Genomic DNA, 26,048 nt, shown 5'->3' with positions numbered 1-26,048 from the left:
ATCTACCTGAAGTGGCTACTTTTCGTTATCTATTTCTGTGTTTAAATAGGGCCTTAGAAATGTACTTTTACTTCCTATTCAAGGCTGTTTATAGACTTTGGCATTAGCAAAATATAAATTACTCTATGCACAATCCATAGCCATACTATCTTGTATCATAAATAAAACAAATACGAGTGGAAATGTGGTGTTTATCTTGGCTTAAAAGACCATCTATCTTAGCATGAGAAAGACATTTTTGATTCCAAGATTAAATGACATCCTACATAACAAAAAATCAGCAAATGTACTGGTGTAATTCATCATGGATGACATTTTATAATTAAAATGTATTGATATTATCCTTTAAGACACTTTAAATGTCTTACAGTGTAAACTTGGAATGTTTTGGCTCATAAATTTTTCTATATAAAAAAGTCACCTAACTAGATGCACCATCCCATCTGCAAATTCTATATCTTGAAACAAGATGAAATAGTTATATGAATGACTTTCATCTACTTATTCTCATGAAGGCATAAAATATAACTACTATTTAAGATAAAGAAGTAAAATTTTGAAAGTTGAGTTACATGCAAGTTCAGAAAGATACATTCACAGCCCATTTGAGATGGAAGTGACCATACTTACTCTCTAGACCAGACCCTTGTGTTACAGAAACAAAGAAGCTGAAGCTCAAAAATGTTGCTATGACCTTCTAACTGTGATATTAAATAGAAGCGATTGTGAAGAGAAAATGAAAACACCTTCAGCCACTTAAAAATTAACCATATCCCTGTTTAATAGTAGTGAAATCTTAATATAACAAAAATATTGTAAAGAAAAGATGTATTTCAGTGAATTCATGATGGTCCTATGATGGACAAATGAAAGGGCAAAAGAAAGAAACAGGTAAAAAAGAAATAATATTGAGGTCTTGCTGTATGCAAAATCACTGTAACATAACTTATTCCAAAAGACTTAGTAAAGCCTTTCTGAATACTTACTAGTCAGTGTCCTTGAGCGAATCAAGCCCTATGAATCTCTGACCCCACATTTCAAAGTGAAGGTAATAATACCTAGAGTTACTATGGGGACTAAGTGAGATAATGTATGGAAAGTATGAAGTTATTCGTGCAGGATAGTAAGACTGTACTGTGTTGTTAGATCTTCAGATGGGCTCTGTCACTCACTGCTCATGACCACATCATGACAAAGTCAGTGGCAGAGTTGGGACTCAAATTATGCCTGTCTAGTCCCAAACCTAAGCAATTCTCCTGTATTTGGCTTCAGGACACTTGTACCTATTGGTCCCTCTGCTGGGAATTCCTTTTCCTATCTTCCTGCCCTACATCTCCAACTGCCTGTAAATCCTACTCATACTTCACAATCCATTTTAAATATAACTTTCAGGGATCTATCCCTGGAGCTTCCCCTATATGTTCTCTTAGTATTCCCATATTTTTCCTTTGTTGTACTTATTAATAATTAAAGTTAGTTAATTAAACTATTTTTAACTAAAAGTTAGTTAATCCAACTATTTTTACTTCATTTAAAGATTTTATTTATTTGACACAGAGAGAGAGAGAGAGAGAGAGAGAGAGCACAAGAAGGGGGAGAAGCAAAGGGAGAGGGAGAAGAAGACTTCCCATGGAGCAGGGAGACTGACACAGGGCTTGATCCCAGGACCCTGGGATCAGGACCTGAGCCAAAGGCAGACACTTAACTGACTGAGCCACCCAGGCGCCCCTCTTCTAACTATTTTTAACTACTGTTTCTCTACTGATCTGTATAAGCTCCATGAGAGCAAGGGCCATTTCTCTCTTGCTTACCATCACGTCTCCTTGGGAAAGTATTTGGCACAATGTAGACATCCAGTAAAAATTTGTTGGATACATCAGTGAAGGTATGAATGGATTAAAAAAAAAAGAATGCAAAGGAGCTTTGGATTGGCAAATATATCTGATTTTGTTTATTAATGGCGGAATACCGAAAAGGATTCTGAGGAAGTCAAAGGTCTTCACCCAGCGGAAGAACTGCCCAAGAAAAGGAGGAGGGGCAATTTTGATACTAAGAGAAAGAACAAAGAAAGATCACTGTAGACGCAGAAATAGTTTCAAAGGATCCCTTCATAGACATGCTATTCTCCATGAAGTAGGAAGTGGCATTCACATGTACATGAGAGAAGGGAGTTGGGGTTTTGAAGAGCTTTGTGAAAAGAATAGAAACTTCTGAGTGAGAGCCGTAGAACTACCATGAGGCATCAGAGCATTCAGCCAAAGTTAGAGACCATGAATTTTAAGTGATACCAGTCTATACTGGCTTGGGTAGTATTTTCTGTTGCTATTTTCAGCAACTACAGTCTTGAAGACAGATGTTTAGCTTCAGTATAAAGATGAGGAGGATGAGGAAGAGGAAGAGGAGAAGGATGATGATGACCAACATGGACTCACTGTTACTCTGTCAAACACTTGTTAAAATTATTTCACTTCTTATACACACCCAAACATAATGTTGTGTATATCCATTTCTTTTACAGATGAAAATACTGACTTTTTTACACCACCTTTTTAAAGGTATAATTCACATACCATAAAATCCACCCATTGCATATGTAGAATTAAATGATTTTTATAAATTTCCAGAGTGGCAGCCATCACAAGTCAGTTTTCAACTATTTCCGTCATTCCAAAAAATTCCCCTGAGTCTGCTTGCACTCAATCCTGCTTCAACCTCCAAACCGAGGCAACCACTGATCTGCTCTCTGTCTCAGTAACTTTGCCTTTTCTGGACATCTCCTATAAATGGAATCGAATAACATAGAGATTTGTGTTTTTTGTGTGGCTTTTTTCACTTAGGGTAATGTTTTTGTGGTTCATGCATGCTGTAGTATGTATCAGTGTTTTCTTCCCTTTTTTATTACTGAATAGCATTTAATTGTACTGATAAACCACATTTTGAAATTCATAGGCATTTGGATTGCTTCCAGTTGGAGACTATTATGAATGATAGTGCTGTGAACATTCATATACAATTCTTTGTGTGCACATGGTTTTTTTCTTCTCTTGTGTAAATTTCTAGACATGGAACTTTGAACTACAAGACTGTGTGGTAAGGATATATTCAACTTTTTAGGAAATTCCCCAAATGTTTTCCAAAGTAGAGGTACCATTGTCTATCTCTGGCCAGAAATGTATGTAACAAATGTGTTTTCTGTGTCTATTGAGATGGCCATTGTGGTTTCTGCTCTTTATCCCATTAATATAGTTATTCAGTTAGTTGGTTTTCAGCTGTAACACCAAATTTGCCCTCTTAAGGCAAATCTCACATACTCATGGCATAGCATCCTTTTGATATACCACTGAATTTGTTTTGCTAGTATTTTGTTAAGGAGTTTTGCATCTATATTTTTGAGGGTTATCCATCTATAGTTTTCTTTTCTTGTGATGTTTTTGTCTGACTTTGGTATCAGGGTAATTCTGGCCTGAAAAAAAAATGAGATGAAAAATGTTCCCTTTTCATCTATTTTATGAGTCTGTAAAAATTGTTTTCACTTTAGGCATTGATAGAATGCACTATTGAGGACAGGAGAGGCAGGACTTTGTGGGAAGATTTTAAATTACTAATTAAATTTCTTTGCTTCTTCTCATCTTTTCTAACTTTTTATTTCTTCTTGAGTAAATTTTGGTAATTTATAAACATAATTTTTCTACTTTACTCTTTATTATTTCCTTCCTTCTGCTTATTCTGGATTAGTTTACTTTTCTTTTTCTATTTTTTTTTAAGATGGAAGCTTAGATTATTGGGATTGGAAACTTTCTTCTTTGGTGTTATAAGCATCTAGAATTATAAACTTCTTTCTAAGCATTGCCTTAGTTGCATTCCATAGTTTCTACCTACTTTGTTTTGGTTTTCATTCAACTCAAAATAATTTTTTATTCCCCTTTTGGTTTCTTCTTTGACCCATGGGCTATTTAGAAGTATATTAGTACCTAAATATTTGGCACACTTCTGTCATGGATATCTAATTACTGCATGGCCCAGCATATAATCTATCCTAAAGAATATTCCATTCCAAAAATGTGTGTTCTATAGTTCTTGAGTGAAATGTGCTACAATATCAATTAAGTAACACTGGTTGATAATGTCGTTCAATCTTTTATACCTTTGTTGATTTTCTGTTATGTTATATTGATTATTGAGGGGAGTACTGAAATCTCCGACAATTTTTAATTGTGTATTTCTCCTCTCAAATCTGTTATTATTATTTTTTTTGCTTTAAGTATCAGAGGTCTCTGTTATTAGGTGTATACACATTTATAATGATTGTGTATTTCTAATACATTGACCCTTTTAACATTATGAAATGTCTTCTTTTGTTTCTAATGATACTTATTATATTGAGGTTTACTTTGTTTGATATTAATATAACTGCTCCATATCCATTATGGTTACTTGTTTCATGGTGTATCTTTTTCCAGCCCTTTTACTTTCAAGCTCTTTGTGTCTGCATCTAAGTTCTGCTTTTTCTAGACAGTACATAGTAACCACAAAACACCAAAGAAGCTGTGATTTTTTCCCTCCTTAATTAGCACTCTAAGGATTTAAATTAGAAAGCTAATGAAGACATCCTCCACCTTAACCAAACAGTTGTGAGAATAGGTAATGAGATAAAGAAGCTTTAACAACCTATTCTTTGGAAATTGTGGATAGCTTTTCTTTTAGGTTATCTCTGCAATTTGGAATTAAATGTTTAACTCTTCTGGGAGAACAGTTAAATGATTTTTAGTTTCTCAGTCACTTTATCTTCTCTCACTGTGGTTTTAATGATTCCAGATACCCTATTAGTTCTAAGGATACAAGGAAAACTTAAAGTTTCACTATTCATATCATAATAGTCCTTCACTGAAACTAAAGGAGAGTGCACTTTTTTCTTATTGTTCACACAAAACTGAACCAGGTCAGTGACTGATATCCCAACAAAGCAGGTATGTGACATTTTACCCTCAACAATTTCATGACTCTGTTAGACACTGCACCTTTGAGTAATGACACATTGCTTCTTTTCAGCAACTTCATGTGGGTATTTCATCTTCTTCTTGCTCACCAATAAAATGTACTCTTTTTCCAAAGTCTGTGTTTTCAAAATATTTGTAATGATAGATTGCATTCACTATGAATAAAATTGCATCCAATTCCAGTCATTTGATTTCAGGAAATGCACTGTTTCCATGTCATTTAGATTATTATTTCCACTGGCTAACATGCAACAAGCAGGACACTAAGTTAACTAAAATGTCACAGGACTGGGACTAGTGGCTCTGAATAAATCCATATTTCCCTGGTGCTCAGGAATGTAGGCCCGAGAACTATCCAAGGAGCTAAGTGTGAGGACCAACACCTTGGACTGAGCAAAGGCAGACACATCTTTGTTGCTGTCTACTTTGGAAAGTCTGAAGATGTCAAGGTCATCATGTCTCCTGCAGACCATTCTAAAATGTCTAAGAGGACCATCCTTCTACAATGTCATTGCTGAAATTGCTAGTGTCCAAGCAATGCATAATTATCTGACTCCAACCATAGTAAATTTATGGGCTGTTTTATTCTCATCATTTTCCCAGGTCTTTGAATTTATGTCTGAGACACCTTCATTGATTTTTGAAATCTAGGTGAGCAAGTCTGCCTGCCATGTCTCATCAGGTGATGACAAGGAACACAGAGGAAATACTTCTTGAAACTTTGAAATCATTTATTTGATTAACCCAACAGTTACAGATTTAGGATGGCTCCAATTTTGGAGATAAGACATGTACTTAATGTTTAAAAGATTACTATAATTTAAAGTTACTAAAGATTGGAGGTCTCTGCTAAATTAGAATCTTGTCCCAGGTAAGGTCCATTTTCTCATGAACAAGCTCAAATGACTTTATGTTTGTCAAATAAGATAAAATGATGTAATGGTTGTCGAGCTTTTATTATTTATCAATAACAAAAGATGTTTTTATAATAATTTATACTTTTCAAAGCATTCCCCTGTCCATTAATGTGCTATATTCTTGTTATAACTCTGAGAAGTAGGTGTTATTGTGCCAAAATTATAGCTGAGACTTAATAAAATGGCAGAATTTTCACTAGAATTCAGTTCTTTTGATGCTATGTTAAGGCACTTCACAGTATATAATAGAGCTTGTCTTCATTAAAAATTTAATTGTCTTGATGTTCTTACAGCTTTTGTATGGAATAAAGATTCATAATGATTCAGTATACATAAGAGAGAAAATAAATTTAATAAGTGAATTCATAAAGCCATAGGGATTAAGTAAATTTTAGTGCATCTATAAATTAAATCCTGTCTATTCATTGAAAGGACATTATGTTGAATATTTATTATCATAAAAATATAACCATAATATACTAAGTAGAAAAGAAATTTGCAGAAGACTATGAAATAGTCTATGAAATAGATGCACACACATACAGTCAATTGATTTATGACAAAGATGCCACTAAAATTCAGTAGGAAAAAAATTATTTTCATGAAGTGGCTTTAGAGAAATTAGGTATCTATATGAGGGAAAAAATGACCCTTGCCTCATTATTTCACACCATATTCAAAAACTAACATGAAATGGCCCAAGAAACAAAATGTGAAAAAAAAAATTTTTTTTTCCAGAAGAAAACAGAGTATCTTCACACATTAGGGTAGAAAATAATTTCTTAATTAGTACACAAAAGCAATATACATCAAATTTAAGAACTAATTTATCAAAATATACCAGGAAGAGAATGAAAAATCCAAGAGGAAGAGAAGATATTTATAATACAAATATCCAACAAAAAGTTTAGATTAGTATATCTCAGAAACTCCTACAAACTAGTAAGAAAAAGATAATTCTACTTTTTATTCAGAAGGGAGAGGGGTACAGAGAGAGAATTCTGAGGAGTTTCTACACCCAGCATGGAGCCCAATGAGGGCTCCATCTCACGACCCTGAGATTATGACCTGATCCTAAATCAAGAGTTGGATGCTCAACCGACTGAGTTACAGGTGCCCTGTAAACCTACTTTTTAAATTGGGCAAATATACAACATACAGGCACTATACAAAAGAGAATATCCACATAACAAATTAGCAAAAACCAATATAATTAATCATTAATGAAGTGAAAATTAAACATTCCTTTTAGCATAGCTAAATCCAGAAGACTGATAATATCACTTGTTGGGAAGAATGTGGAGAAACTGGAACATTCATATCTTCCTTGAGGAAGCCAAACTGGTGCAAACAAATTTGAAAAACTGTTTGCTATTATTATCGTATGATCCATCAGTCACACTCCTAGGCATAGTCCTAAGAGAAACGAGCGCATACATCCATCAAAAGACATGTGCAGGAATATTTAGAGAATTCTTGTTCATAATAGCCAGAAACTGGAAACAACCCAAATGTTTATCAACAGAAGAAAACATAAAGAAATTGTGACATAAAATAGAATAGTAGACAGAATTAAAAATTAAACAAGTTAACAACACATAAAATAATGTGAATAAATCTCATAAGACATCATGTTGAGGAGCCAGAGACACACAAAAAAGTTCACACAGTGTTATTTCATTTTTATAAACATTTGTAATAAGGCATGATTCATCAATGGTGACAGAAGTAAAAAATCATTACTACCTCTAGGGGGAAGTGTACAACTGAACATTCTAGAATGCCAGGAATGTTCTTAATCTTGTTGTGGGTGACAGTTACATGCAACTGCAAAGTCAGACGTTGCTTCAGTTTTGATGTGTTTCTTTATGGCCACTGCCTCTTAATTGTTTTATTAAAGCCTGAGTTCAACTACTGGTCATGGTGCGTTCCTCCGGCTGGATGGTAACTTTTTTTTTTTAAAGATTTTATTTATTTATTTGACAGAGAGAAATCACAAGAGAGGCAGGCAGAGAGAGAGGAAGGGAAGTAGGCTCTCCACTGAGCAGAGAGCCCGATGTGGGACTCGATCCCAGGATCCTGAGATCATGACCTGAGCTGAAGGCAGCGGCTTAACCCACTGAGCCACCCAGGCGCCCTGGATGGTAACTCTGAATACTGAATTCGCCCTTGTTAAAACAGAGTTCTAGAACAGACACACCTCCTTCCCTCTCTCTCCACTTCTTCTTCCACATCTACTGCCATGCACGATTCTGAAAGACTCTACTGAACACTTCTGGTGTCAGCATGACCACAGCCAGGCAGCTTCTTCCCAAAACGTCCTTCTGCAAAAGTTGCCAATGGCATCTCTAAACCACCAGCACTCACATCAGAGTACTTTTCAGACTCACCCAAAAATTTCTTTTGGAACAATAATGACAAGATATACTTTTGCATTCTTGTTTTAGTACCCTTCTTGTTCCATCTTAAAAGTGAATGAGTTCTAGATGTCTTTCTCTTTTTAAAATTATCCTTGTTATATTTATAATTTTGCTTTGCAATAGATAAAAATAAGAAAAGAATATCTCTTTATGCTTATATTGAATAAATATGAAAGCTGGCTGAATTTTACCTTTCTTCTTTTCTTGCTTTGCTATGTGAAGCATGTCCCAGAAAAACAAACAAAAAAAATAAAGCAAAACCAAAAAAACAGCCATAGAGACACATGCATTCTCTCTCTTTTTCACACACACACACAGATACACATACACCATTAAAGGAAGTCAGAGTAATCCATTTAGCTCTAACACATCTAGGTTTTGTCAACTAGCCTCCAGTGGAGAGACATCCCAAACATGGCTTAGAGCAACAGTGACACTGTTTTAGGTATAATCTATATAAATCCAGTCAGTTTGCTATGAGATTTAAGATTTAAAACCCACCTAAATCTTGGAACTCAAGCACATCAGCCCTCGTTTAACAGTATAGCCAGTTTGTTGAAGGAACCAACCAGCACCCCACTTATGTCCCTCTTTCTCCCATTCTGTGGAATGGCTCAGTGTGGAGCACTGATCAAAAGAAGAAACATTTATGGTAGCCCTTATTTTAAGCCCAGAGCCTTGGCCCCAAACACACCTCTTTCATACCATCATATTTTGGTTTCATCTAGGTTCCTGACCCTTATTCTAGTCCCAAAGTGAGTAGAAGTTTGAAATAGGACTGAGAATGAGTTCTAACAATGTATTTTTTTTTTTTTTTGAAGATCAGTTCACTATCTAATAACTTACGGATCTGAACTTTTGATCTGTGTTAGGAATAAAATGAGGGTTCCCTTAAAAAATGAAAGGGCATGTGATATAATTGGGATATTGTAAAGTATCCTGAGAAATCATGAATGGAAATCATGAATGGAGAATAAATTACTAATTGCATTAGTGGTCTGCTCTGCTCAGCTCAGTGTATAACTTTTAACTATACCTGGCATCTCATCCCATTGCTATAATTTATTTTTCTTGCTTTTTAAAAAATCACATGGGTTATTTTTAATAATGCTTTTTCAAAGGTAGACCAAAGATGATCTTCATAATTCTCTCAGGTTATGAACAAAGGCACAGAAATAGGAGTCTAAATTGGAAGTTCTGGAGGGGATTATCTATTGCTATGTTTTATACATTATCTAATTTCCTCTTGGCAACAACAGATTCTGAATTGTAATTGTGGTAATCATAATAACAATGAAACTGAGTGACATCTTTTACTAGCCTGAACTATGCTCAGCCCACTCCTTTGTTCCTGAGATGTGGTATCTCCTTCCAGAAATCTGTAGAGGGCCCTGAATAGCATGATAGAAGGCTGACAAGTAAACAAGTGTTAGAAGACACATCTTTACTTTCTATCATCATATTGCTTGTCTCTCCTTTCCCAGCCATCCTCACCCAATTCCCAGGACCAAAATGTGCGTGTGGCACGTATCGAAGGGACAAGATCTGTGTGTGCTTGGTAGAGTTTCATTTTACTCTGTATCCACAATGCCTGGTTTTTCTCAGCACTAGCAATGATACTCTTCAGTGCATACAATCGTATTTTCTTCCTGGAGACATCTCATCACTGACATAACAGACAGTCTTCCAACAGTCTTGTAAATGAAAGGACTAGGTTGGGTTTGTTTGTTTGTTTGTTTTTAATAGACTTCCAAGAAGACTAACAATTTTGCAATAGATGTGAATGACCAAAACCTAAACAAAAAATCAGCAAGCCTCTCTTTGGCAGGCCTAGAAGTTTCAAGTAAGAACTCCATGATGTTTTGAACATCAATAATGATGTTTTCTAATGCATTCACCCCCCTGGAGATAAGCAGTAATCTCGTGCGTTCTAAAGACTTTGGTATTCCCTATTGAACTCGACTCTGAAGTGCATTTTCTAACACATCCTCAATGTCCCCTGATTTAGCCCCCTCAAGGAAGGTGGATGACCCAACCACTCTCAAGGTTTCAACTTCTCCAGACCCTGTCATCATAAGTGTGTTAGATTAAGGAATTCGGTTGCATTGAAAAGCATAAAGTAAGGAACTAAGATGCTCATTTTATTCTTCCCTGACAGATACTGGCAGAGAGAAAATATAAATTTAACAGTGTCCTAAGGGCTCAGGTGAGCTACCTCACTTATAAACACCCTAAAAATAACAAAAATTACTGGTAAGCCAGCCAACTCAGCCAAGAAGTTCCTTCTTCAACATTTTGTAATGTAAACTCTCTAGGGGAAAAATTGGCACTGCCCTTGTCAAATTAAATAATCGCTTCAGACACGTTAACTCCAGGCTGTTTTCTAATAACGATGGGTTGAGGAACAGGCACATCTAGTATGTGTAAAAGAGATAGAGAGGGAATGTGTTCTTATACTCATAATTAAAAATGGACCATAGAGAGTATCATTCACTATAGATTTCCTTTGTTTCAATCAGAATATTTATTTTTTGCAAGTGGTGATTTTAAATGCAAAAATTTCAAAGGATTTTATGCATTGCCTAAATTCAGCCTCAGTTTCTTTGGGAAAGGGTGGAAGGTAACAAGCAGACACATGCCATGAATAGACAATTGGGTTCTTCCAACCTTCTTGGTTCAAGACTAGGATGAGTAATGAAGTGAGGATCTCCTGCCTTAACGTTTACCTCAGAAAAGATTTTAAAAAACACTAGACCCCAAATAGTATTGACATTTTAAAAAAAATATGTTTTTTAAAAAGCATTTCTATTTTCTTGCACAGCAGTCAACCATGAGAATTTGGTTGTCAATCCATTGATGATTATTATGATGTGATTTGAACTTTGTAATACCATAAGAAAATCCTCCTTACTTCCTCTAGCAGTGCTGTGGCATTTCTAAAGAGCTACCAAATATGAGATCAAACATGGTCAGCAATGCCTCCTGAAATTCAGTTTTAGAATAATCAAGAGTCCTATTGCTGACTGCAGCAGTATTTTCAGAACCCATAGCCCACAAAGGTCTTCAAAGACTAGAGGCATAATTCACAGGTTGCTAATTATGTGTTTGAATTCCATCTTTCTTCCAAAGAAGCATACAAAAAATATTTCTAATGCAGTGTACAATAAAAACAAATGGTGAGATGCTTTCAATCCATAAGCCTACATATCAACAATTCCACAGAAGGTGACAACGGTTACTTTAACCATCAGAATGTTTTCTTGTGTGCCAAGTACATCCAAAGCAGAGCCACATCTTAAGGAACCAGAAGGCAAGAGATAGGTGGGCAGACAGAAAGGGAAGGAAAGGAGAGGAGGACAGGAAGAAAGGAAGAGAAGGGGATGGTGAAAAGGAAAGAAAATATGTGTTTGTGCATCTCTTCCTGGACCTCAGACTACAGATGGGGATTCACTGATGTGCTGACTGGCAGGGAGTGAATTATCTATGTTTGAATGAGGGGATCAGGTGGAGGGATGGATTTACACTCAGGGAAATCCATTTTTCATACAGAAGAGTCATCTAGCATGTCCTGTTACTACCTTTGCCAGTGTTCCAAAAGACCTAAACTCTTCCTGGAGGGATGATGTCTCCCTGAGATGAATAGAGAGTCAGGAATTAATAAGACAGTTGGCCTGACAGACACAGTGTCAGAACATGAGGGACAAAGGGACAAGCTCAGGAACTGGAAAAGCACCATTATTTCTGGCTTGCATCAGGAAGCTTATGAGACACTCTCACAGCTCATAGCATGTTCCTGTGTCAAGAGGTATCCAGGTGGCTTGTGCCAACATCACCCAGGTGTCACCACTTTCATGCATGTGACCCATGTCCTGCACTAGACAGCCATGGTACCATGATATTCTGACCTGTACTTCCTGTTAGATAACTCTTGAGTTTCTTGATACATTTAGCCCAAGGGAAGGCAATTTCATTAAGTTTCCATTATGTACTAGGCACTGCATACCAAATTTTATATATATACATACATGCTTATCTGTGTGTATACATAAAGATGGGTTTCTATATGTATCTATACAGAAAGACTGTACTATTTGACTGTATTATATAAAATAGTAGAGATTTAATACAGTTTAATATATACACATACACATGTATACACACACATACACATATATATCTACTATACACATACACACACATCAGATATATAGTAGAAACTTAATATGGTATTTTTATACATACACAGATGTACGCATATATATATGTTTATATATAGAATGTATTTTGTGACTACATTATATATGATAGAATTTAATGTAGTTTATATGCCTGAGACAATATACCTGAGACTATATACCAGGTATTAAACTTTTACAGATCTGATATTTGTCATGACAATTAACATATAAGTTCAAATACCTGTTCCACATTCTGCATTCATTCATTCCATACTTAACTGAAAACTTTCCTATGAGCAGAGAACTGGGGCCACATACTGTGGGGATAGAGAACCAAAGAGAATGTGGTTCCTGTGGTCTAAATGAGCTTCAAGCCACATGAGAGAAAAGGCATGTCAGTAATTCACTGAATACAGAACAGTATGAAACAGGTACATCAATGCACACAAAGCCAGATGCTGAGAATGCCCAAAGGGAGAAGAGGTTGTTAGAACTTGGTCAGAGGGTGGGAAAGAGACAGGGAAATGTTTCTTGAAGTAGACACTTTTGAACTCATTTGAATGGGTGAAGAAAGAATAAGAGTTCTACAAGGCAATAGAGGAATGTGAGCCCAAGGTAAGGCGGGTATGGCATGCTCAGGGATAACAAGTAGATTCACTTATCCAGAGAGGAGGGTGCAACAAGGAAACAAAACCAGTGGTAACAGGAAACAGGAGGGACAAGATTATACACTGGTGTGGATGCCATGGTAAGTCTATATTAGAAGATGGGGCCATCATGGATATGGTTAGGGCTGATAATGTGGAAGATGAGGCATTTCAACTATGTATTAAAAGATAAATATGATTTCTATAGTCAGAGGTGTGATGAAAAAGAACACCCCAGGAAAAGAGGATTGCATTAGGAAAGGGGCAGAGATAAGAACATAAAAGGTAGACTTAAGGAGTGGTACAAGTATGATAAACCTTTGCTCATTCCTGGCACATACTTTAGGTCAATAAAAATTTGTTGAATGAGTGAATAAATGATTGCTTATAGGAAAGTAAGGCAAAAAGAAATTTCAAAATCTAGGTTGGAGTCAAACCTTGAATTCTAAACCTTGAATTCTTATCCAGTAGCCAATGAGGAGACACTAAAGGATTTTAAAAGGGAAGAGGGACAGAATCGACACCCTGATCTGGAAGATTTTTCTGGTATTGAAGGAAAGATTGGATTGGAGAGCAGTGCTCATGAAGAACAGGCTATTCCTGTATCACCAAATCACATTTGCAGGGATTTAGGTAATAGTAGGAATGTAAAGGACAGAATGAATGGAAGAAACATCAGAAAGACAGAACCATCTACCTCTATTATGAAGCTTAATCAGACAACTCACCCACACATAGCAGGGTTTGCAGGCAGGTAGAAATACGCCCAGAGGCCTACTTGTGTCTGTTGTCATGGTCTTCACACCTTGCTTCCCCTACTGCATCATCATCAAATTCCAACTTCTGACCCTGTTACCTGTCTATTACCTGTTTCCAGGGACGTTCCACATGCCTCTTGGACTTAAAGTAAGTTCTACTTCCCGATGTGATATTCAGCACTATTTCTTGTCCTCTTTCTCTACCTGATTATTTCAGATAAACACGGCCCTCATGCCAGTCTATTTCTGGACCAAAATCCTAAAGGTGGCCTACTCCTTTAGAACCCATTCTTCGAGCCCTCACCTTTGAGTCCTCACCAAGGAAGGACTTCGAAAAGGATGGATTTCAGTATATATTGAACGTGGGAAGGAAATAAAGGTCAAAGATGAACTGTCTTTCAAAGCAGATCACTCATTCATAGATATTAATACAGTTTTCACTGCATGCCAATCATAACTCTTCATCTTCACACAAATCAGGAATCGGACAACAGTCCTACTCTCATGCAGCTTGACCTCTAGGTGGGGGAGATAAACAAGGAACAATCAGTATCATAAAAATAGAAATGACGTACCATGCTTGAAGAATGTTAAAGTAGAGCAGGATATGGGGAGACCAGCACTGAGGGAAGAGGTGGGACAGGATGCTATATCGAATAAGGTTGTCAAGGATGACCTCATGGAAGAGGGGTGAGATGAGCAAAGCCATGAAAGAGAATGAAGAAATTAGCCACGCTTTTACCTGGGGGAAAAGACAAATTTCAGGCAGAAGGAATAACGGAAACATATGTAGCAAGTTCAATGAACAACAAGAACGTCAGTAGACCTAACTTCAGAGTAAGCAGGAGGGGGTAGAGTAGGAAATGAAATCACAGTAAATCTGGGGTAAATCTTGATGGCTTTTACAGGCCATCGTAAGAACTTTGGCTTTCCCTCTGAGTAAAATTGGAGACACTGGAGCATTTGAATCAAAGAATAACAGGATCTGGCTTACATTTTTAAGGGAATATGCTGAGTGTGCCCTGGGGATAAATATAAAGGTGCAAGGATAGAATAGGGAGATCCTTGAGGCGGACACGACAGGAATCCAAATGAGACACAACAATGGTCACACCTGGATACAGAAAAGGAGGTGTTCAGAAGTGAGCAGGATATATTTTCATGGTGGAACCCACGGGATTTCTTCCTGACAAATTAGATACGGAGTGTGAAAGAAAGAGAGGAGTCAAGGACGAGTCAAAAGGGTTTTTCTGTTTTTGTTTTTGTTTGCCTTGATAACTAGAAGGATAGAGTTGCTATAAACCAAGATAGAGAGGACTGAGGTTGGAACAGGTGTGTACGTGCAGTTCAGTGCATATGAAGCTCAAGATGTCTATTCGCTATCCAAGTGGCCTTGTTCAATGGGCAATGGCATGTAGGGGTCTGCAGAGAGGTCTGAGATGGAGACATAACTGGGGATGTTCTCAACATATAATCTGCATAAAGCCATGAGACAGGATGAAATTAGCAAAGGAGCCAGTACAGATGAGGCAGAGAAAAGAAGAGGACCAAGGACTGGGTCCAGAGACAATCAACATTAAGAAATTAGGCGGAATAATGGTGCTGTCCCTAAGGCAACAAGAGATAATCTGAGTATAGCAAGACAGCTGGCTTGATAAATGAATTCTATTTTCTACATGTTGTGTTTGAAGTGAAATTATGAAATTCAGGTGACAGCTAATGGTACACTGGTAAATATTAAACAATGCACTTCAGGGGAAGGGAATGGAATTTGTAGATTTTGCCAGTTTCTCTGGTTTATAAGCTCCCATCACTGCCAAGTTTGGGCTACTAACTTGAAGTCACTGCATTTTAGTGGCTGGTGGAAATATAGGACTAAGACCCAAAACAAAAATTTGTTAAGTTTTTGATTTGAGAAATCAGCTCTAAAGAGGGAACAATTAAAGTTACAAGAAAGGATGAACTCTTCAGAGGACAAATTGTGATAAACAGGAGAAAAACTGAAGGCAAAATGTGGGTAAATATCCATATTAAAAGGACATGAGAATGATACTATATGTGGAAAACCCAAAAGACTCCACTCCAAAACTGCTAGAACTTGTACAGGAATTCAGTAAAGTGTCAGGATATAAAATCAATGCACAGAAATCAGTTGCATTTCTGTACACCAACAACAAGACTGAAGAAAGAGAAATTAAGGAGTCAATCCCATTCACAATTGTACCCAAAACTATAAGATACCTAGGAATAAACCTAACCAAAGAGACTAAGAATCTATACACAGAAAATTATAAAGTACTCATGAAAGAAATTGAGGAAGACACAAAAAAATGGAAAAATGTTCCATGCTCCTGGATTGGAAGAATAAATATTGTGAAAATGTCTATGCTACCTAAAGCAATCTACACATTTAATGCAATCCCTATCAAAATACCATCCATTTTTTTCAAAGAAATGGAACAAATAATCCTAAAATTTATATGGAACCAGAAAAGACCTCGAATAGCCAAAGGAATATTGAAGAACAAAGCCAAAGTTGGTGGCATCACAATTCCGGACTTCAAGCTCTATTACAAAGCTGTCATCATCAAGACAGCATGGTACTGGCACAAAAACAGACACATAGACCAGTGGAACAGAATAGAGAGCCCAGAAATCGACCCTCAACTCTATGGTCAACTAATCTTCGACAAAGCAGGAAAGAATGTCCAATGGAAAAAAGACAGCCTCTTCAATAAATGGTGCTGGGAAAATTGGACAGCCACATGCAGAAAAATGAAATTGGACCACTTCCTTACACCACACACGAAAATAGACTCAAAATGGATGAAGGACCTCAATGTGAGAAAGGAATCCATCAAAATCCTTGAGGAGAACGCAGGCAGCAACCTCTTCGACCTCAGCCGCAGCAACATCTTCCTAGGAACAACGGCAAAGGTAAGGGAAGCAAGGGCGAAAATGAACTATTGGGATTTCATCAAGATCAAAAGCTTTTGCACAGCAAAGGAAACAGTTAACAAAACCAAAAGACAGCTGACAGAATGGGAGAAGATATTTGCAAACGACATATCAGATAAAGGGCTAGTATCCAAAATCTATAAGGAACTTAGCAAACTCAACACCCAAAGAACAAACAATCCAATCAAGAAATGGGCAGAGGACATGAACAGACATTTCTGCAAAGAAGACATCCAGATGGCCAACAGACACATGAAAAAGTGCTCCACGTCACTCGGCATCAGGGAAATACAAATCAAAACCACAATGAGATATCACCTCACACCAGTCAGAATGGCTAAAATTAACAAGTCAGGAAATGACAGATGCTGGCGAGGATGTGGAGAAAGGGGAACCCTCCTCCACTGTTGGTGGGAATGCAAGCTGGTCCAACCACTCTGGAAAACAGCATGGAGGTTCCTCAAAATGTTGAAAATAGAACTACCCTATGACCCAGCAATTGCACTACTGGGTATTTACCCTAAAGATACAAACATAGTGATCCGAAGGGGCACGTGTACCCGAATGTTTATAGCAGCAATGTCTACAATAGCCAGACTATGGAAAGAACCTAGATGTCCATCAACAGATGAATGGATAAAGAAGAAGTGGTATATATACACAATGGAATACTATGCAGCCATCAAAAGAAATGAAATCTTGCCATTTGCGACGACGTGGATGGAACTAGAGCGTATCATGCTTAGTGAAATAAGTCAATCGGAGAAAGACAACTATCATATGATCTCCCTGATATGAGGACATGGAGAAGCAACATGGGGGGGTAGGGGGATAGGAGAAGAATAAATGAAACAAGATGGGATTGGGAGGGAGACAAACCATAAATGACTCTTAATCTCACAAAACAAACTGGGGGTTGCTGGGGGGAGGTGGGATTGGGGGAGGGGGAGCGGGCTATAGACATTGGGGAGGGGAGGCGAACCATAAGAGACTATGGACTCTGAAAAACAACCTGAGGGTTTTGAAGGGTCAGGGGTGGGAGGTTGGGGGAACAGGTGGTGGGTGATGGGGAGGGCACGTTTTGCATGGAGCACTGGGTGTTGTGCAAAAAGAATGAATACTGTTACGCTGAAAAAATAAATAAAAAGGGGAAAAAAAATTAAAAAAAAAAAAAAAGGACATGAGAGATTTCCAAGTGAAGAAAGAAGAGTAAGAAGCTAAATTCCAGAGTGGTTTTATAAACTGGGATCATTTTGCTACTGTTGTATTTTTTCTTTCTTTCCTTTTTTTCCTACTTTTTCCTTAGTAGCTGAAAGTATATCAGACTCAGATAAGAATTTTTTCTTTTAGCTCCTGAGAGAATGGGCACAGCAAATTATTTTCCATATCTATACAAGAATTTTAGTATGAACTTGTTTATTAATAATTTTAACCACTTTCAGCTTCCCTTAAAATACAATGTCATCAGGAGACCTGCATACTCCAACACATACACCATTTAGAATTTCTAAATAGTTGATGTGGTTTTTCAGACATGGTCAAGAAAAATTTTTTTTAAGTCAATTGACATTTGGTAGAAGGCATTGCACTTAACAGCCAAGAGCCTGGCTACACTGATTAATAGTAAGAAAAGCCATTAGGAAACAGAGGTGTCTAGACAGTTTGCTTTTTTGTGTGCAACCTAGTTTCACTGACGAAGAAGAGAATAAAAAGAGTATAGATAATTCATAGTCATTTAGATACAAGTCATGCTATGGATAACTAGACACATGTTATAACAGTCAGATATATGATACAACTTTTTAAAAGCTCTATGTACCTTTGAAGTACAGTTCCTATGTGTGCTGATCACATTTCTAGACTTTTTGGAGACAATCTCATTGTCCTCAGAAATATATTTATAATTGTCAAATCATGTGTTCTAATTTTTCCATTTGAAAAACATGAACACTGTTAGCAGATTCACTTTGGGCTAAATTAAATTTAGATGCCACCCCCAGTATCTGCTGGATGGTAGAGAGAAGCCTACTAAATCTGAAGATTACTTGTGGAAAATGCACTAAAAGCCTAACCCACATGCTCGTTGGGTCTGCACTCTCAGGAAAGCTTAGCCAGCCCAGGCTTGCTATCATATTACAAGTTTTCCCAAATTGCAGGTAAATGTTCATCCTAGTTCTTAGGAGCTACTCTGAATCAAAAAATCTCTATGTTCTGAGGACATTGAAATTATGACTTGAAAAGAAAAAAAAAAAGCGCCAAGTATTGCATTTTTCCTGGATTGAAAAATCACACTGAAGACAGTGAACCTCTTCCAAAAGGCAAAGCTCTGCCTCAACGTTTGGGATCTTTGTGCAATCTCCCTCAGGACCCATACACAAAATGAGGACAATACGGAGACCTGCCTGTTCACATAATTGATCCACTTTCATCCGCATAAAGGGATGAGAAAGTCTCAAATTATTAACAGTCCAGTGCTTTTACAGCTCCCACCTACCATGCACTTACCGCTTTCGGATTCCTCCTAATTGAATTACTCAGAGCAGACCAAATGACCTTAGTTGTCCAAGCACTATTTATCACATTGTATTATAAATGAATTACTTTATTGAAAGAAAATATTCTCTTGATCCATTTCCTATCTTATAGTAATTATTTCCCCAGTGTCCTAATTTTTCCATGACTTTTCTTTTCAAGAAACAACTATTAACTTTCAACATAGTCAGTGACCTTGTTTGGATGACTCTGTCCCCTCAGGTGACCTTGAAGCAAAAATTATAGAAGCATCAATTGGCAAGTTCGCCAGCATTCAGCAAAGTATGAAAAGGGTAAGGAGTTCTTCATTTCCCAGCACTGGCATTCATCATGGAAAGATACATAAAAGAAAGGGCAAATTCCAATGACATGCATCCAATAAATTGGAGACTCTTGTCACAGCAAACGCCAATTCAGCAGTTTATAATCACAATGCATAATATGGCTATATTACTTATTTTTTAAGCCTCTAAACAGCAGCTTTTAATACTGGTCCTTCTGTGTCTTCCTCTTTATCATTGAAAATCCTAAGTACTGTCAACTATGAGGTCATCTTTCTGAGTCTGTTTAATTTCATTTTGACTAAGAAATATATCTTTTTTTTGTGATGGCATCCAATCAAGCACCATAGATTTTGAAGAAATCTGAAAGGTCACTTAGTTTCAAGCAGACCATGAGCAAACTGAGCTAGAGGGGAAAAAACCACCAAATTGTTAATAAACTATTTGCATGTTCAGCAGACCCAGAACTTCTCTTAGCAATTTGCATGGCATTTGATTCCCTTTAATCTGGTAAATGGGACCCAAATTCTTTTGCCTGAATTGGAGTTAATTCCAACAAATCAACAATCAAAACTAAAAGTGTATTTGTTCAATGTAGATTGCATTGTTGTCAACAGAGGGTCCACGCTAAGTGATGCTCTCTATTATATGCACTTAATTTTTTTTTCAGGTAGTATGAATCGTGCAAGTAATAAGGTCAAACACACTTTTGGAGATTTCCATGCATGTTCAAGCTCTCTCACCTCTATGTGATATTTCACCCAAATGGATTATGAAAAGTAGAACAGGAACATGGAACAAGCACTGGCTAGAAGGAATCACAGGTATGGGGTTAAGTCCAACTCTCTGACTCTTCTGAATTCTATTAGACAGTCTCTCAAACCCTCTGGGCCTCACCTTCCTCGCTCATAAAACTATTTCTTTAGTCATATGATCCTGTAGGTCTCCGTTGCTACAAGTAAACACCAGATTCACAGCTGGCTTTTGCTCCTTCTTCTCCCAAACCAAAAAAATGCAAAGCAAAAAATAAATAAATAATTAGTAAAGACAGAAAAAGTGGCAAAGATACAGTTGGCTCTAGTTTGTGTCTGAGATGGTGCTGAATTTCCCAGTTTTGCAGGCCTGCTTCCCAAGCACTGTGAGAATATTTGCTAGCAGTGAAAAGAACCACTGAGGCAGCCCTCACTCAGATGCTCAGATAATGCCCTGGACCCTATTAAACAATACATATTTTTTAAAAAAATGTATCTCAAGTCTTAGATATCTGGATCTTTGCATGGTTCACCTCTAGTGACCACAGCACACATAGTGGAATTTGAACAGTTAGTATTTCTGGTACAGGATTGGTTCAGGATCAGGTTATGAGGTAGAATATTTCCTCCACCTAAAATAGAGTCTTCTTTGAGATCACCCTTCAAATAATTACCATTATGGAAGAACATCATTTCTGCAGCTGGATTCATTGAGGAAAATCATTTCCGGAGATTTATTTTTCTGAAACATTGTCTATTTGCTATACCAACAGGAGGACAAGGGCGTTTGACAACTGTGGTTTTCTGAGTAAGATGCTCTTAGGATGTTTCTGATCCTAAGGTACAGCCATGGGTTTCTGCTATTGATTTTCACATCCAATTTTGAGTTTGCCGGCTGCATGTTATGAAGCCAGTTCCTTACTACATCCCCCACGCCCCAAGAATGCCAATCGTTTTTCCAGGCTGTTTCTACTCCCTGTGCTCCACACCCCTGAAGCTGTGCCCTAATCATCTCACAGGAGGCCTGGCTGATCTCCATGCCCACGGGTAGGGTCAAACTCCAAACTAGACCCATTAACAAGACTAAGGTCTCCTGCCCATATGATGCTATTTCAGGCATCTCAAGGGCTTCCCTGCCTTAAAAACAAAATTCCACTTTTCTACCTGATGCTTCAAATTTCTTTAAGAGAATATAGACATGCTCTGACTCAGTACACAGTTTCCTGGGAGAGGAACCATATGACCTGAAATCTAAATGATTGATTAATCTAACAAAATTGATTAATATCAACTCCCTTCCCAAGGATGCCACTTTAGTGGGGGAGCCTCACTGGCTGATGAAATGAGAAAAGTAAATCAAAAGGAGGTGGAAGACACCAAATATTTTGCTTCCTTTTTGCTTCATTATGATTTCTAATATGAGAATAATGTTAATAACCTCATGAGATTCTTCTGCTAACTGATAACAATAAATAAACACCATTTACTGAGTCACTTAGTGGTGAGAGGTCACATCCATGAAAATGCTGTTGAGTTCCAAAAAGTCCCACTTCCATAAAAGCAATGAGAACACTGGCAAATATTATCAGAATTTACTTCTTTATAATTAAATATTAGCTGAAGGCTCACAGAAATTAATAAAACTTTTTGTTGTTGTTACAGGATATATCTTGTTAAGAAGAGCAAGGTTCATGGTGTTTCAACTTCCATCCCCTACCCCTAAATTTGCAGCACTCTTGAAAACTGACAGCCACTATCACTGCTAAAACCAGCAGTCCACAGCCCTCCCAAGGGGCAGAATGGAGTTGGAGCTTCTTCAAAGCCCCATTCCTAGAGAACTGATCATTTTTGACCTGTTTAGTGGTTCCTCAGAAGACCCTCTTTGCATGGCTATCTTTATACGACATGACTTACAGCTCAACTAGTGTGAAAAGCCTTTGTTCCAGGGGTGTTTGTCCCCCGCCAAAATAATTCAGAGACAACTGTTTAACATGGCAGCTACCTGAGGGAGTGGGCAATGATTCAGACAATGGACTAAGCAAAAGCTTAAAAGGAAAAGATGGGGAATGAGATGTCCATAGGAGGCTTTGAAAATCCCCAACATATTCCCAATAATCTAGAAGCCCATGTGCCTGTGTAATGTATATGGCCAGGACTGTGTGTATGTTCAGGAAGACCCAAGACACTCTAACCTCTTGCTGAATTTGACATTCTCTGCAAGCAGAAAATAAAAATTAAGAAGTAGCCTAGCTGAGTGTTGAAGGTGTTCCCCAGTACATACATAGAGCACCTAGCAAAGACTGGGGGACTAATTTGTTCCAGGCATTTAAGGAAATCTCTACCCAATTATTAGCTGACCATTTAGAGACCTGAGCAGAGACTTCAGTGGCCACACACAAAAAAGAATTTAGAGTTTACGGAATTTGTTCAGAAAAGTCACTTAAAGAACAACAAACACCAATAGCAATCCTGGGGAGGAAGAAGAATCTGATTTCCAGGATTGCCACATTATATTAGCTAAAATGTTCAGTTTTGAACAAAAAGTAGGAGTCATACAAAGAAACAAGAAGGTATGGTCCATAGACACAATGGGAAAAAAATCAATGAAAAGAAATTGTCCCTGAGGCAGGTCAAATGTTGGGACTTACAAATGACCTTAAAATTAGCTATTTTAAATATGGTCAAAGAATGGTCACCAAATAGAGTATGTCGATAATAAGGTAGAAAGTATAAAAGGAAACAAAACAGGAGTTTTGGAGATTAAGGGTATAATAAAGGAAACGTAAAACTGACTATAGGAGCTCAACATAAGATTTGAACAGGTAAAATTAAAAACTGGTGAGCTTTTACTGGGTATTTACCACACCACTCAAAGAAAAACCAAACCACTAATTTGAAAAGATATATGCACCCCTATGTTTATTGCAGCATTACTTATAATAACCAAGATATGGAAGCAGCCCAAGTGTCCATGGATAGATGAATGAATAAAGAAGCTGTGGTACACATATACAATAGAATATTATTCAGCCACATAAAGGGATGCCGTCTTGACATTTGCAACAACATGGATAGACCTATGAGATATTATGCTAAGTGAAATAAGTCAGAGAAAGACAATACTATATGATTTCACTTGCACATGGACTCTAAAAATCAAAACAATAGATAAAAAAAAAACAAAAAAACAGAATCAGACCTATAAATACAGAGAACAAACCGAGGGTTGCTGGTGGTAAAGAGGGTGTGAGGAGGTGGGTAAAATGGATGAAGGAAAGTGAGAGATAAACAGTTATGGAATGAATAAATCACAGGAATAAAAGGTACAGCAGAGGGAATATAGTTAGTGGCATTGTGATAGTGTTGTGTAGGGACATGATAGTTACAATTGTGGTGAGCATAAAATAGTGTATAAACTTGTTGAATTGCTGTTATACACCTAAAACTAATGTAACATTGTGTGTCAACTATACTCAGATATATAAGTAATAATGATAATAATAAACATAATCTGGACTTCATGATACAAAAGGTATCAGAGAAGGGGTGTGTGTGTGTGTGTGTGTGTGTATGATGTTCAGTGTTGAGTTTTGGGGAAGTGGTGTCTAAGACTATCACCGAATCATATACATAAACATTTCAGAAATAAAATGATTTCAAAAAAATTTAGTGAGCTCGAAGACAGGCCAATTGAAATAATCTAGTATAGAGAACAGAAAGAAAAAAGAATAAAGAAAAATGAATATAGTCTAAGAGCATCAAATAGATTAACATATGCATAATGAAAACCCCAGAGGAAGAGGGCAGGAGAAAGGGGCAGAAAGAATATTTGAGGAACTAATGGCTGAAACTGCCCAATTTTAAAGAAAACCATCAATCTATATATCCAATAAGCTAAAAAAAAAAAAAAAAAACCTCCAGGCAAGGTAAACCCAGAAAGATCCACCACTAGACAGTTCATATTCAAGTTGCTGAAAGTCCAGAACAAAGAAAAATTCTTGAAAGAATCAAGAGACAAGCAATTTATCATACATAAACGTTTCTCAATAAGACCAAGTAACAAGCTGATTTCTCATCAGATATCAGGGAGGTCAGAAAGTGGTGCTATGGCATGATCAAAATGCTGAAAGGAAAAAGACTGTCAATCAAGAATTCTATATCTAGCAACATTATCCTTCAGAGGTGAAGTAGAAATTAAGATAGTTACAGATTAAAAACTGAGAGGATTTATTTGGTTGCTTCTCTGTCCCACAGAGATATTGAAGAAAGCCCTCCAGTTTGAAAAAAAAAAAAAGTTGACACTAGACAATAACTCAGATTTACCCAAAGACATAAAAAACACTGGTAATGGTAACTTATACAGGTAAATATAAAACATGGTATAATTTTTTGTTTATTCACTTATAACTCATCTTTTCTCCTATCTAATTTATAAGAGAACTGCACAAATAATACTTGTAAATATCTTTTGATGGGCACACAATGGATATTTCCATGACAATAGTAACAAAAAGAAGGGGAATAAATGGAGCAACATAAGAGCAAAGATTTGTATACTACTGAAGCTATATTGAAAATAACACTAAACACTTAACATAAATATATAAATATATATATTTATGTATATTTTAAATATAGATTAAAAATTAAATTAAAATCTATATTATAGATTTTATATAAATTATAAATTTATATAAATTTATAAATTATAATTTATATAAATTAAAAATCTATATTACAAATATACATAAATATATATATATAAAAAACACTGAAGAAGGCTGTAATGGACAAAACATTAAAGACAGAAGACATATAGAAAACAAATAGCAAAATAGCAGATGTATATTCTACCTTATCAGTAATTTCATTTAATATAAATGAATAGAACAATCCAATTAAAAAAAAGATAATGGCAAAATATATAATCCAATTATATCCTGTCTGCAAGAGACACACTTTCAAGATCTAAATAGGTTGGTAGTAAAAAGATGTATCATGCAAACAGAAACAAAAAAAACCTGCAGTGGTTATACTAATATTGGACAAAATAGACTTAAAATCAAAGTTGTTACTATAAATATAGTCATTTTACAATGACTATAAAAGAGTCAATCCATCAAGAAGACATAGCAATTATAAACATATATGCACCTAATAATAGCATCCCAAAATTCTTGTAGCGAAAACTGGCAGAATTAAAGAAATAGACAATTCAAAAATAGTAGATAAAAATTTCAAAAACCCACTATCAAAAATGGATGAAAGAATTAGCAGATGATCAACAAAAAAATAAAAATTTTGAACAGCACTATAAGTCAACTAGACCTTACAGACATTTATTCAACACTCCACTCAACAACAGAATATATTCTTCTCAAGTGCACACAGAATATTCTCCAGGATATACCATATTTCAGGCCATAAAACAAGTCTCATTAATTTTAAGTCATTTTACTAAAATGGAATGAATCAAAAATCAACAGCCAGGTACTCTTTTAAGTTATTTACATGATTTATTTTAGTTAATTCTCAAAAATATTCAATGAAATATGAAATGATTGGGTCCAAGAAGCATGATTGGATATGATGATTATCCACTTATTAC

The 26,048-nt window shown here is 36.5% G+C and overlaps 1 protein-coding gene and 1 pseudogene across 1 annotated transcript in view; both read right to left on the bottom strand.

Moving 5' to 3' along the window:
* HS6ST3 (heparan sulfate 6-O-sulfotransferase 3) overlaps positions 1 to 26,048 on the bottom strand; it is a 685,231-nt gene that overhangs the window by 161,946 nt on the left and 497,237 nt on the right. The gene's annotated exons all lie outside the window — the stretch shown is intronic.
* Positions 4,754 to 5,788, bottom strand: LOC123925255 (annotated as a pseudogene).

This window comes from Meles meles, chromosome 14, assembly GCF_922984935.1.
Source record: "Meles meles chromosome 14, mMelMel3.1 paternal haplotype, whole genome shotgun sequence".
In the NCBI taxonomy this organism is placed as follows: Eukaryota; Metazoa; Chordata; class Mammalia; order Carnivora; family Mustelidae; genus Meles; species Meles meles.
Note: the sequence above shows the minus strand (reverse complement) of the source record. Positions and strands in the feature narration are given on the sequence as shown.